Genomic DNA, 14498 nt, shown 5'->3' with positions numbered 1-14498 from the left:
AGGTCTAGCCTTAGGGGGATGAAAGGGAGTCGGTAGGGAGAGCGAGAGCGGTAGGGAGAGGCCGTGTTGGCAGCCAGACCTGTGTGTCTCCTCTCTGCGAAACCAAACCCTTCAGACCCTTGAGACGTGCCCCAGCCATGCCACCCGGGGCGACGATTGATCTTCTGAGTTTTTCCAATCATTATACCTTAAATGTATAGTATTCTTGTTCATATTGGTGTAATGCTGATTATAAACAGGCGCTTTTGTAGCGATCATCAGTGAGTGTGTCGGAGATAGTAGGTAACACAGGTTACAGGATACGATGCAGCAGACAGTTACAAAATAGGAAATATTAAACAAATAAATGTAAGCAAACAATAGCAGACAGTTTAGAAAGCAGGGCCATTTTCACTGCACCATTATACAATCCTGACTATGGCTAACTAAGGATTACAAATACTACCATATGCCTAGCACAAAATAACACTGCTTCACACTTTGTATGGAACATTCCTTATACCAGTAACATATGATGAGAACGAAGCGCCTTGAACTCAAACACAATGTTGTGGAATATCAGACTGTGGATTACTGCACACAGTCCGTTAACACCAGAATACTTCTCTGCATTTTGCACTATCTGAAAGCAATTGACTTAAACTGTACATGTATATATGTATCCAGGGTCGCCCCCGGGCACGATCTGAATAATAGTTGACTCTCAGCAGATCGAGCCCCTGGCCAATTCTCACTGTCCACGCAGCTAGTACTTCAAGTCCTCTCTAATGCTCAGCAGGCCTACGGTCTACCTAACCATCTTTCCTGGTGTGCACGCTCTTCGGCTTTTTGTAGTGGCCCAGGGTTGGGGCCCCCACAACACTATAATAGCGACCTCATGTGGTGTGTGTATTTGTATGTCTGTGTGTGTTGGCAATTGTATTAACTTATGTGTGTTGTCTTCATCTGAGTCGTTCTGTGTTTATGTCTGGTGTCTTCTCTCTCTAATCTAAGTGTGACCGAGCACAATGCACCCTAACCCACTTATGTCCTGTCAATCACCTCTAGCTAGCCCTGGCATTGGGTACTGGGAACTTCCTTCAGCTCAGGATTGGTTAAAGGGATTGATATACAAAGTCAGCTCTTTTGGGTGAGAGGGAAGAAAAAGGAAAAGAAAGAAAAGAGAAGGGAAAGAAGGAAGGTGAAGGAAAGAAAGGGCAAAGAAAAGGGGTTGAAAGAGAAGAGCGGGCAGAGTCTAGGAGAGTGGAGATAAAAGTCAAGCTTCGGAGGAATTAAGTTAAGCCTGAGCTCAAGGCAAGTCTGAGCTCATGTCAGGTCCAGCCTAACCAAGGCTGGATCATCCTTCAAGCGGAAATTAAGTTGTGAAGCGGGTTGCAGGAGTGTCTTTTTCCTCCTTACTCAAAGGCATCTGAGTCAGGGCAGAAGTCAGAAGTCAGTTATGCCCTCTGGCAAGCTCATCTAGTTCCTCCATTCCTTCAAAAATAACCACCCTGTGCAACAACCAGATAACTTAGTCTGGCAGTCTCACCTACCCAAAGAGCGAGAGAGTTAAGGAATCAAAAACTGTTTTTACATGACTGAACAAAGTACTGCTGAAGATTGCTGCTTGCTGAAATTGCCAAGTAAGGCCCCCTGTCCACGGGCAATGCGAAGTCCCATGGCAGATCTCCGCCGCGAAAGTTGCCGCCAGGGAGCAGGAGCCGCCGCCGATTCTCCGCTAGTCATCCCTATCTCCGCCGGTCAACTCTTAGGGTGCCTGTCCACGCGCGTAATTTCATTGCTATGGAAAGCGCCAGCACCTGTCCACAAGCGGAGAATCATTGCGATTCTCCGCTCGTGGCGGGCAATTCGCAGCTGTAAGCCGCCGACCGGGGTGGGCTTTCCAGAATACAGCGAAGTCCTGAACAAAAGACGTGACTCAAAACCAATCCGTAGCAATGAGATTTTACTTAATTTGGCAGAACCCTTAACCAACCCGAACTCCCCCAGAAAGTTACATACACTCAGCGGGGAAGCTGAGACTCTTGTGCCATGCAGCGCTGTGCTCTATAATGTGCGCCTTCAATATCCTCCAAGCTTTTGCCTAGCCACAGGCTGTCTCTAACCAGCCGCTATTACCTTCTATCACCCTGGAAGTAGGAACAATCAGTGAGGATGCTAGGGAAGCACCGGCGGCACAGCACAAGAGCTTACAATCTTATCAACACACCCGTATCCTCCCCTTACACAACACCACTCAACAGATATAACAATATATATAGCTCACAAGTCAAGGCAAAGTACAGTTGCGTAACGTGTGACTTGTAGATATCCTTAGACAGCTCTACGAGTATAGAGTTCTCTGTGTGTTAGGACTATGGCGGACAGCTCAGTCCCCAGCAGTGCGGCCGGCGGCCATCAGTATGCCTAACTAAACTAGCTAACTGCCGGCCTTGTTATTAGTCTCACTCAGATTGGCGGTGCGTGCACGGTTACACCAGAGGCCTTAGTTCTCTGGCTGACCCGGGTCTGGTGGGTACCTTTAGACTTTGTCCGGAACGCAGGAATAGGATTTCATCCAAGAACCATATGAACTCACTGACGCCGCTACTTCTGAGCCCGGTCTGTAATGACCATCTTCTCCGTTAAGATGGTAGTCTGACAAACTCTGGAACAGTCTCTAATGCAGCTCCCCTCACGGAAGCTCCGGTCCTCGTTGGGGTCCTTTTTCCGGTGGATCGCAGTGTCTGTCTCGCTAGCTGCAGTCCTCACCAGCTCATCTCATCTCGCTCACACGCATCTAACCGCTTTCCTCTGCTCCTCTCTATGGTCATGATGCACTTCTTTTTTCTCTGTCCCAGTCCAGAGCACAGTGACCTCTTGTGGTCAAAAAACAAAATGACAGTTACAACAGAAACGGACATTCCCAGCAGGAGGACTGTTTCACCATCTTACATGCCACCCCACTAGATGTTGCCGTCCCCGGCAACCTCCCCCACTCAAACTCATCCTGCGCGTAGCGCTGTGGGGGTACACCAGCGGTGGACCTGGCTGTCCTGCGCAGAGTCATAGGACCAGGGACAGTTGGCACACTCGGTGGATGTGGTTCTGCTGGCTGGGCATCTCTCTCCCTGGGTGGCGAGCTTGTCACGACCGGGGACTCCGACATGGCCGGGACAGGAACTACCCACCATTCATCATCTACCAGGGGTTCCCCAATACTAGGGGTTGGGATAAGCATCTCCTTATCAGCCGCAGGTTGCTGAAAGTGACAGTGTCTCAACATGTTACGGTGGAGGTTCCTTGAGGGTCCCCCATTCCCCTCGGGCTCAACCTCATACACGGGGATATCAGGATCTACCTTCTGCTTCACTATGTATGGAACCGTCTCCCACCGCCCATCCAATTTTCCGGTTGGCCTCTTGGCTCTGACTATCACACGATCACCTGGAGCATACTCGTCCATCTGCACTGGCCCCGGGTTGGGGTGCACCACTTGTCTCAGGCGCTCACCCACAACCTTATGTATTGCTCTCAGTCGGCGACGATGATCTTGCACCCAGGCGGTGGTGCTTCTCGGCGGAGGCTGTCTCGGATCCGGCATGTGAAGATCCTCGATCTCCTGGCCTGCTCTCCCAAACATAAGCATGTGTGGAGAGTAACCAGTGGTATTGTGAACCCTATTGTTGTAGGCCCACATCAGCTCAGGTAAGTACTCTGGCCACTGGGCTTTTTGACTTTCCTCTAGAGTCCGCAGCATCTGTATCAAGGTGCGGTTGAACCGCTCACACGCCCCATTCCCTTGTGGATGGTACGGAGTCGTGCGGGAACGTTCGATACCATAGAGCTGATACAGCTCCCTCATCAAAGCACCCTGGAAACATGCCCCCTGATCTGAATGAATTCTCCGCGGACACCCAAACACTTGTATAAAGTGTTTACAGACTGCCTCAGCAGCCGTCTGATCTCTGGTGGGCACGGCCACTGCATATTTTGTAAAGTGGTCCGTCATGACCAAACAGTAGGGGCGTCCTGAGGTAGAGTACCCGATCTATACATAATCAATCAATAAGATTTCCAGGGGGGCGGAAGTGCGGATAGTTTGCACAGAGGCCCGTTGCTCGGGGCTTTTACTCAGCCCGCAGGACCGACATTTCAGACATGCCTCGGTCACCATTTCTCCCAAATCCGGGCAATATACGAAGCGCTAGAGCCATTGGTACGTCTTCGCGCTCCCGAAATGAGCCCCCCTCTCATGGGCTTCTTGAGCGGCAGCTGGTCCCAGTGACATAGGGATGACAACCTGTTGCCGGTGCTGCAGCTCTGACTGTACGTATATGGTCCGGCACAGGAGCCCCTGGTTAATACTCAGCTTATCCCATTGTCTCAGCAACTTCTGACCTTCCTGCGTCAGACTGGCCCGCTCGTCCGGGCGAGGCCAAACCTTAGTTCGGACCCACTCTCTCACTTTCCATAGGTCCGAACAGCTACTTTGGACTCGTTCCCAATCTCCCAACGTCTTCCCCAACACCATCGGCATCCCTGAAGCCACCCCACTTGAATGTGTCAGATTCTGGAATGGTGGTACTCTGCCGAGGTGTGGAATTTCAGTGTCTTCTAAATCCTCTTCTCCCCTCTTGGTCGGCGACCCCACTGGAACTCGGGAGAGGGCATCGGCGTTGCCGTTCTCCCTCCCTGACCGGAACTGGATGCGGTATCGATACTTGGAAAGGCGGGCCATCCATCGCTGCTCAAGGGCGCCTAGCTTAGCGTTCTCCAAGTGCGCTAGCGGGTTATTGTCCATCATCACAGTCACTTCTGCACCCGTCAGATACTCTGCAAACTTCTCAGTCATGGCCCAGACCAGCGCCAAAAGCTCCAACCTAAAGGAGCTATAGTTGTCAGGGTTGCGCTCCGACTCCCTTAACGACCTACTGCCATAGGCAATGACCCTCTCACGCCCATCTTGAACTTGAGATAACACAGCTCCAAGACCATGTAAACTTCCATCCGTGTACAGCAAGAACGGGCTATCAAACTGTGCATAGGCCAGGATTGGGGCGCTGGTCAGAGTTCTTTTCAATGCCTCGAAGGCTTCTTGCTGTCGTGGCCCCCACTCAATGGGGCGATTCCTGGGCCCTCCAATTGTGCCTCTCAGCAGCTCGTTTAGTGGACCGGCCAGATGAGAGAACTTGGGTATAAATCTCCTGTAATAACCGGCCAGGCCTAGAAACGCTTGTACTTCCCGTAGGGTTCTTGGCTGGGGCCACTTTTGCATGGCCTCCACCTTGCTAGGGGCCGGTTGTACCCCTTCTGGAGTGACCACATGTCCCAGGAACTCTATGCGCTGTTGAAGCAGTTGACACTTTTTGGGCTTGATTTTCAGACCATGATCTTGTAGTCGTCCCAGGACCTGCCACAGTTTTTTAAGATGATCTTCGAATGAAGTCCCAAACACCACAATGTCATCCAGATATATCAATACTGATTCAAAGTTTAGGTCACCCAGACAGTGCTCCATCAACCGCTGAAACGTCCCTGGAGCGTTGGTCAGTCCGAACGGCATCCTATTGAACTCATATAGTCCCATGGGCAAGATAAAGGCTGTCTTTGCCTTGTCTTTTTCAGCTACTGGCACTTGCCAATATCCACTAGCCAGGTCGAGCGTGGAAAAGTACTTGGCTCGACCCAAGGAGGATAGTGACTCTTCGATCTGTGGTAGAGGATAAGCATCCCGGATGGTTCGGGCATTCAATTTCCGATAATCTACACAGAACCGAAGACTTCCGTCTTTCTTTCGCACCAGGACCACAGGAGCAGCCCACGGGCTTTTACTTTCCTGTATCACCTGGTTTTCCAGCATGCTGGCCACCATATTTTTCACCTCTTGATACATCTTGGGTGGGATTTGCCTGTACCGTTCTCGAACTGGCGCAGCGTCGCGGGTAGGGATTTCATGCTCGATAGCGGTGGCACACCCGAAGTCTTCATCATGCCTTGAGAACGCTTCCTGGTATTCCCATAGCGTGTCTTCCAGAAGCTTTTGTTGCCCCGGGGTCAGAGAGCGGGGGTCCACTCCCATCAGAGACATGATCACTCGACCGTTCCACTCAGCTGTTGGGGCCTGTTCTTGCTGGACCTTCACAGCAAAGGTCCAAGCTGACCTCCCATCTGGCTGTAGCGTGAAGCTCCTCCGGTGAATGACACCGCCCTCGGGCACATGAACTTCAGCCAGCAGGGTATTCCCAGGAACGATCGACTCACTGTCCCAGACATTGAGGCAGCGTATAGGCACGCACCCATCTTTCACGGTGACGAGTGCTCGGGCTACCAGTGGGCGGTTCTGCAGTTCTCCCCGTGGAGCAGGTTCGATCAGGACCTCCAGTCCATTCAGTGGCCGCCCAGCTCCCACAGGAAGCATCAAAATTTTCTCCTGGCGTGGTGGAATCTTCACTGGAGCTCTCAGCGGTACTCTCACATGCCCAATAGGACACCCTGACATGAGGCTCTTCTGTAAACTGCAGCTCCTCACCATCTGCTGTAGGACCTTTTGAGTTGGCCGGTGCGTGGTGGTCCGCTGCCAGTATTTAGGCCCTTCCTTGGCATAGAGGTGATGATCGAGGTCTCTCAGCACGTTCATGCCCAGCGTTACATCGAGTCCCTTTCGGGACGGATGATCTACCAGCACGATCCCCTTTTTGCCAATGTCCTGCCCAAACAGCCGGATTCGCATCCAGACGATCCCTTGTACATCCATTGCACCATTATTGGCAGCTGTCAACCGGATAACACTTCCATCTTCCGGTTCCATCATATGCCCGAAGTGTCTCTCGAAAAACTCCAACGGCATCAGGGTGCATTCCGATCCGGTATCCGCTAGGCAGTGTACCTTTTGGCCCTCCAGCTCAGCTTCCATAATGGGACTGCTAGCATAGAGATCGCGTTCATTGCGTAGTGGGCTTAGCTCTGAGGGAACTGCCGCAGGATGCCCTGTTACTGCGGCAGTCGGAAGTTTAAAGCCAGCTCAGGTTCCGTCTGTTGGTGGCACTCTCGAGCGATATGGCCATACCGTCGGCAGCTCCAGCAAAGAGGTCCCCTTGATCCCCGCACCCCGGATGGGTCTGGATTAATGGATCCTCGCCCCCGGAACACTCTCTGTGGAGGTGGGCAGGACGATGAGGTCAATCCCAGGGCCCTGGATGAGTCCGCCTTCATCTGGGACACTTCCAGGCGGAGTTCTCTCATTTCTGCTCGTAGGGCCTGGACCACATCCTTCAAGGACTCGGAGTCTTCAAGACCTCCCCGGGCCCCTGTCACTTGGGTGCTACTCACTGCCTGCACACTCACAGCCGTGGGCTCTTCTTCTCTCTCTACAGCAGCCCGGTAAACGTTATAAATTGTCAGGTCAGCATCTGCCCGGGTCATCTCTTGCAGTTTATCCTGTAAAAATCTATTGGATAGTCCTAGAATAAATTGGTCTCGTAGTAGCCGGTCCACTTCCTTGAAAGCTCCCATGGCCCCTGAATCCCGTCGTTGCACTTCATTCAACACTTCCTGTAGGGTGTTAGAGTATTGTATCAACGTTTCACCCTCTCGCTGGGACCGGTTGAAGAAGCTGCTGCGCAACTGCGCTACCCTGGTTCGCCCTCCCTGTGCCCCCTCCAGCAGGGAGAATATTTTCTCCAAAGTGTCTCTTTCTGACTCGGGCCGTAGCATCACGGTCCGTCTAGCGTCGCCTTCCAGGGCTCCCAATGCTATCTCTGCACGCAGCGCAGGTATCAAATTACTCAATTTAACTATACTTTGTACCCTTTCGGTCCAGTCCTGCAACCCCATATTTTTACCGTTAAACTTTGGCAAGTGCTGCATTAGTGCTCCCGCCGATAAGTACCCTACTTGGGCTGGCGTCACAGGTACTGGGGCTAGGAAATCTTGTTGCGCCGGGGCACCCTGGGCCGCTGGCGCTAGGGGAATGTTTCCCGCCACGTCTCCGTCCATGACGATCGCTGTATCCTGCCGACTACGCCAAGTGTAAGCCGCCGACCGGGGTGGGCTTTCCAGAATACAGCGAAGTCCTGAACAAAAGACGCGACTCAAAACCAATCCGTAGCAATGAGATTTTACTTAATTTGGCAGAACCCTTAACCAACCCGAACTCCCCCAGAAAGTTACATACACTCAGCGGGGAAGCTAAGACTCTTGTGCCATGCAGCGCTGTGCTCTATAATGTGCGCCTTCAATATCCTCCCAGCTTTTGCCTAGCCGCAGGCCGTCTCTAACCAGCCGCTATTACCTTCTATCACCCTGGAAGTAGGAACAATCAGTGAGGATGCTAGGGAAGCACCGGCGGCACAGCACAAGAGCTTACAATCTTATCAACACACCCGTATCCTCCCCTTACACAACACCACTCAACAGATATAACAATATATATAGCTCACAAGTCAAGGCAAAGTACAGTTGCGTAACGTGTGACTTGTAGATATCCTTAGACAGCTCTACGAGTATAGAGTTCTCTGTGTGTTAGGACTATGGCGGACAGCTCAGTCCCCAGCAGTGCGGCCGGCGGCCATCAGTATGCCTAACTAAACTAGCTAACTGCCGGCCTTGTTATTAGTCTCACTCAGATTGGCGGTGCGTGCACGGTTACACCAGAGGCCTTAGTTCTCTGGCTGACCCGGGTCTGGTGGGTACCTTTAGACTTTGTCCGGAACGCAGGAATAGGATTTCATCCAAGAACCATATGAACTCACTGACGCCGCTACTTCTGAGCCCGGTCTGTAATGACCATCTTCTCCGTTAAGATGGTAGTCTGACAAACTCTGGAACAGTCTCTAATGCAGCTCCCCTCACGGAAGCTCCGGTCCTCGTTGGGGTCCTTTTTCCGGTGGATCGCAGTGTCTGTCTCGCTAGCTGCAGTCCTCACCAGCTCATCTCATCTCGCTCACACGCATCTAACCGCTTTCCTCTGCTCCTCTCTATGGTCATGATGCACTTCTTTTTTCTCTGTCCCAGTCCAGAGCACAGTGACCTCTTGTGGTCAAAAAACAAAATGACAGTTACAACAGAAACGGACATTCCCAGCAGGAGGACTGTTTCACCATCTTACATGCCACCCCACTAGATGTTGCCGTCCCCGGCAACCTCCCCCACTCAAACTCATCCTGCGCGTAGCGCTGTGGGGGTACACCAGCGGTGGACCTGGCTGTCCTGCGCAGAGTCATAGGACCAGGGACAGTTGGCACACTCGGTGGATGTGGTTCTGCTGGCTGGGCATCTCTCTCCCTGGGTGGCGAGCTTGTCACGACCGGGGACTCCGACATGGCCGGGACAGGAACTACCCACCATTCATCATCTACCAGGGGTTCCCCAATACTAGGGGTTGGGATAAGCATCTCCTTATCAGCCGCAGGTTGCTGAAAGTGACAGTGTCTCAACATGTTACGGTGGAGGTTCCTTGAGGGTCCCCCATTCCCCTCGGGCTCAACCTCATACACGGGGATATCAGGATCTACCTTCTGCTTCACTATGTATGGAACCGTCTCCCACCGCCCATCCAATTTTCCGGTTGGCCTCTTGGCTCTGACTATCACACGATCACCTGGAGCATACTCGTCCATCTGCACTGGCCCCGGGTTGGGGTGCACCACTTGTCTCAGGCGCTCACCCACAACCTTATGTATTGCTCTCAGTCGGCGACGATGATCTTGCACCCAGGCGGTGGTGCTTCTCGGCGGAGGCTGTCTCGGATCCGGCATGTGAAGATCCTCGATCTCCTGGCCTGCTCTCCCAAACATAAGCATGTGTGGAGAGTAACCAGTGGTATTGTGAACCCTATTGTTGTAGGCCCACATCAGCTCAGGTAAGTACTCTGGCCACTGGGCTTTTTGACTTTCCTCTAGAGTCCGCAGCATCTGTATCAAGGTGCGGTTGAACCGCTCACACGCCCCATTCCCTTGTGGATGGTACGGAGTCGTGCGGGAACGTTCGATACCATAGAGCTGATACAGCTCCCTCATCAAAGCACCCTGGAAACATGCCCCCTGATCTGAATGAATTCTCCGCGGACACCCAAACACTTGTATAAAGTGTTTACAGACTGCCTCAGCAGCCGTCTGATCTCTGGTGGGCACGGCCACTGCATATTTTGTAAAGTGGTCCGTCATGACCAAACAGTAGGGGCGTCCTGAGGTAGAGTACCCGATCTATACATAATCAATCAATAAGATTTCCAGGGGGGCGGAAGTGCGGATAGTTTGCACAGAGGCCCGTTGCTCGGGGCTTTTACTCAGCCCGCAGGACCGACATTTCAGACATGCCTCGGTCACCATTTCTCCCAAATCCGGGCAATATACGAAGCGCTAGAGCCATTGGTACGTCTTCGCGCTCCCGAAATGAGCCCCCCTCTCATGGGCTTCTTGAGCGGCAGCTGGTCCCAGTGACATAGGGATGACAACCTGTTGCCGGTGCTGCAGCTCTGACTGTACGTATATGGTCCGGCACAGGAGCCCCTGGTTAATACTCAGCTTATCCCATTGTCTCAGCAACTTCTGACCTTCCTGCGTCAGACTGGCCCGCTCGTCCGGGCGAGGCCAAACCTTAGTTCGGACCCACTCTCTCACTTTCCATAGGTCCGAACAGCTACTTTGGACTCGTTCCCAATCTCCCAACGTCTTCCCCAACACCATCGGCATCCCTGAAGCCACCCCACTTGAATGTGTCAGATTCTGGAATGGTGGTACTCTGCCGAGGTGTGGAATTTCAGTGTCTTCTAAATCCTCTTCTCCCCTCTTGGTCGGCGACCCCACTGGAACTCGGGAGAGGGCATCGGCGTTGCCGTTCTCCCTCCCTGACCGGAACTGGATGCGGTATCGATACTTGGAAAGGCGGGCCATCCATCGCTGCTCAAGGGCGCCTAGCTTAGCGTTCTCCAAGTGCGCTAGCGGGTTATTGTCCATCATCACAGTCACTTCTGCACCCGTCAGATACTCTGCAAACTTCTCAGTCATGGCCCAGACCAGCGCCAAAAGCTCCAACCTAAAGGAGCTATAGTTGTCAGGGTTGCGCTCCGACTCCCTTAACGACCTACTGCCATAGGCAATGACCCTCTCACGCCCATCTTGAACTTGAGATAACACAGCTCCAAGACCATGTAAACTTCCATCCGTGTACAGCAAGAACGGGCTATCAAACTGTGCATAGGCCAGGATTGGGGCGCTGGTCAGAGTTCTTTTCAATGCCTCGAAGGCTTCTTGCTGTCGTGGCCCCCACTCAATGGGGCGATTCCTGGGCCCTCCAATTGTGCCTCTCAGCAGCTCGTTTAGTGGACCGGCCAGATGAGAGAACTTGGGTATAAATCTCCTGTAATAACCGGCCAGGCCTAGAAACGCTTGTACTTCCCGTAGGGTTCTTGGCTGGGGCCACTTTTGCATGGCCTCCACCTTGCTAGGGGCCGGTTGTACCCCTTCTGGAGTGACCACATGTCCCAGGAACTCTATGCGCTGTTGAAGCAGTTGACACTTTTTGGGCTTGATTTTCAGACCATGATCTTGTAGTCGTCCCAGGACCTGCCACAGTTTTTTAAGATGATCTTCGAATGAAGTCCCAAACACCACAATGTCATCCAGATATATCAATACTGATTCAAAGTTTAGGTCACCCAGACAGTGCTCCATCAACCGCTGAAACGTCCCTGGAGCGTTGGTCAGTCCGAACGGCATCCTATTGAACTCATATAGTCCCATGGGCAAGATAAAGGCTGTCTTTGCCTTGTCTTTTTCAGCTACTGGCACTTGCCAATATCCACTAGCCAGGTCGAGCGTGGAAAAGTACTTGGCTCGACCCAAGGAGGATAGTGACTCTTCGATCTGTGGTAGAGGATAAGCATCCCGGATGGTTCGGGCATTCAATTTCCGATAATCTACACAGAACCGAAGACTTCCGTCTTTCTTTCGCACCAGGACCACAGGAGCAGCCCACGGGCTTTTACTTTCCTGTATCACCTGGTTTTCCAGCATGCTGGCCACCATATTTTTCACCTCTTGATACATCTTGGGTGGGATTTGCCTGTACCGTTCTCGAACTGGCGCAGCGTCGCGGGTAGGGATTTCATGCTCGATAGCGGTGGCACACCCGAAGTCTTCATCATGCCTTGAGAACGCTTCCTGGTATTCCCATAGCGTGTCTTCCAGAAGCTTTTGTTGCCCCGGGGTCAGAGAGCGGGGGTCCACTCCCATCAGAGACATGATCACTCGACCGTTCCACTCAGCTGTTGGGGCCTGTTCTTGCTGGACCTTCACAGCAAAGGTCCAAGCTGACCTCCCATCTGGCTGTAGCGTGAAGCTCCTCCGGTGAATGACACCGCCCTCGGGCACATGAACTTCAGCCAGCAGGGTATTCCCAGGAACGATCGACTCACTGTCCCAGACATTGAGGCAGCGTATAGGCACGCACCCATCTTTCACGGTGACGAGTGCTCGGGCTACCAGTGGGCGGTTCTGCAGTTCTCCCCGTGGAGCAGGTTCGATCAGGACCTCCAGTCCATTCAGTGGCCGCCCAGCTCCCACAGGAAGCATCAAAATTTTCTCCTGGCGTGGTGGAATCTTCACTGGAGCTCTCAGCGGTACTCTCACATGCCCAATAGGACACCCTGACATGAGGCTCTTCTGTAAACTGCAGCTCCTCACCATCTGCTGTAGGACCTTTTGAGTTGGCCGGTGCGTGGTGGTCCGCTGCCAGTATTTAGGCCCTTCCTTGGCATAGAGGTGATGATCGAGGTCTCTCAGCACGTTCATGCCCAGCGTTACATCGAGTCCCTTTCGGGACGGATGATCTACCAGCACGATCCCCTTTTTGCCAATGTCCTGCCCAAACAGCCGGATTCGCATCCAGACGATCCCTTGTACATCCATTGCACCATTATTGGCAGCTGTCAACCGGATAACACTTCCATCTTCCGGTTCCATCATATGCCCGAAGTGTCTCTCGAAAAACTCCAACGGCATCAGGGTGCATTCCGATCCGGTATCCGCTAGGCAGTGTACCTTTTGGCCCTCCAGCTCAGCTTCCATAATGGGACTGCTAGCATAGAGATCGCGTTCATTGCGTAGTGGGCTTAGCTCTGAGGGAACTGCCGCAGGATGCCCTGTTACTGCGGCAGTCGGAAGTTTAAAGCCAGCTCAGGTTCCGTCTGTTGGTGGCACTCTCGAGCGATATGGCCATACCGTCGGCAGCTCCAGCAAAGAGGTCCCCTTGATCCCCGCACCCCGGATGGGTCTGGATTAATGGATCCTCGCCCCCGGAACACTCTCTGTGGAGGTGGGCAGGACGATGAGGTCAATCCCAGGGCCCTGGATGAGTCCGCCTTCATCTGGGACACTTCCAGGCGGAGTTCTCTCATTTCTGCTCGTAGGGCCTGGACCACATCCTTCAAGGACTCGGAGTCTTCAAGACCTCCCCGGGCCCCTGTCACTTGGGTGCTACTCACTGCCTGCACACTCACAGCCGTGGGCTCTTCTTCTCTCTCTACAGCAGCCCGGTAAACGTTATAAATTGTCAGGTCAGCATCTGCCCGGGTCATCTCTTGCAGTTTATCCTGTAAAAATCTATTGGATAGTCCTAGAATAAATTGGTCTCGTAGTAGCCGGTCCACTTCCTTGAAAGCTCCCATGGCCCCTGAATCCCGTCGTTGCACTTCATTCAACACTTCCTGTAGGGTGTTAGAGTATTGTATCAACGTTTCACCCTCTCGCTGGGACCGGTTGAAGAAGCTGCTGCGCAACTGCGCTACCCTGGTTCGCCCTCCCTGTGCCCCCTCCAGCAGGGAGAATATTTTCTCCAAAGTGTCTCTTTCTGACTCGGGCCGTAGCATCACGGTCCGTCTAGCGTCGCCTTCCAGGGCTCCCAATGCTATCTCTGCACGCAGCGCAGGTATCAAATTACTCAATTTAACTATACTTTGTACCCTTTCGGTCCAGTCCTGCAACCCCATATTTTTACCGTTAAACTTTGGCAAGTGCTGCATTAGTGCTCCCGCCGATAAGTACCCTACTTGGGCTGGCGTCACAGGTACTGGGGCTAGGAAATCTTGTTGCGCCGGGGCACCCTGGGCCGCTGGCGCTAGGGGAATGTTTCCCGCCACGTCTCCGTCCATGACGATCGCTGTATCCTGCCGACTACGCCAAGTGTAAGCCGCCGACCGGGGTGGGCTTTCCAGAATACAGCGAAGTCCTGAACAAAAGACGCGACTCAAAACCAATCCGTAGCAATGAGATTTTACTTAATTTGGCAGAACCCTTAACCAACCCGAACTCCCCCAGAAAGTTACATACACTCAGCGGGGAAGCTAAGACTCTTGTGCCATGCAGCGCTGTGCTCTATAATGTGCGCCTTCAATATCCTCCCAGCTTTTGCCTAGCCGCAGGCCGTCTCTAACCAGCCGCTATTACCTTCTATCACCCTGGAAGTAGGAACAATCAGTGAGGATGCTAGGGAAGCACCGGCGGCACAGCACAAGAGCT

Source organism: Eleutherodactylus coqui, chromosome 6 (assembly GCF_035609145.1).
Source record: "Eleutherodactylus coqui strain aEleCoq1 chromosome 6, aEleCoq1.hap1, whole genome shotgun sequence".
NCBI lineage: Eukaryota > Metazoa > Chordata > Amphibia > Anura > Eleutherodactylidae > Eleutherodactylus > Eleutherodactylus coqui.
This window is presented reverse-complemented; position numbering follows the sequence as displayed.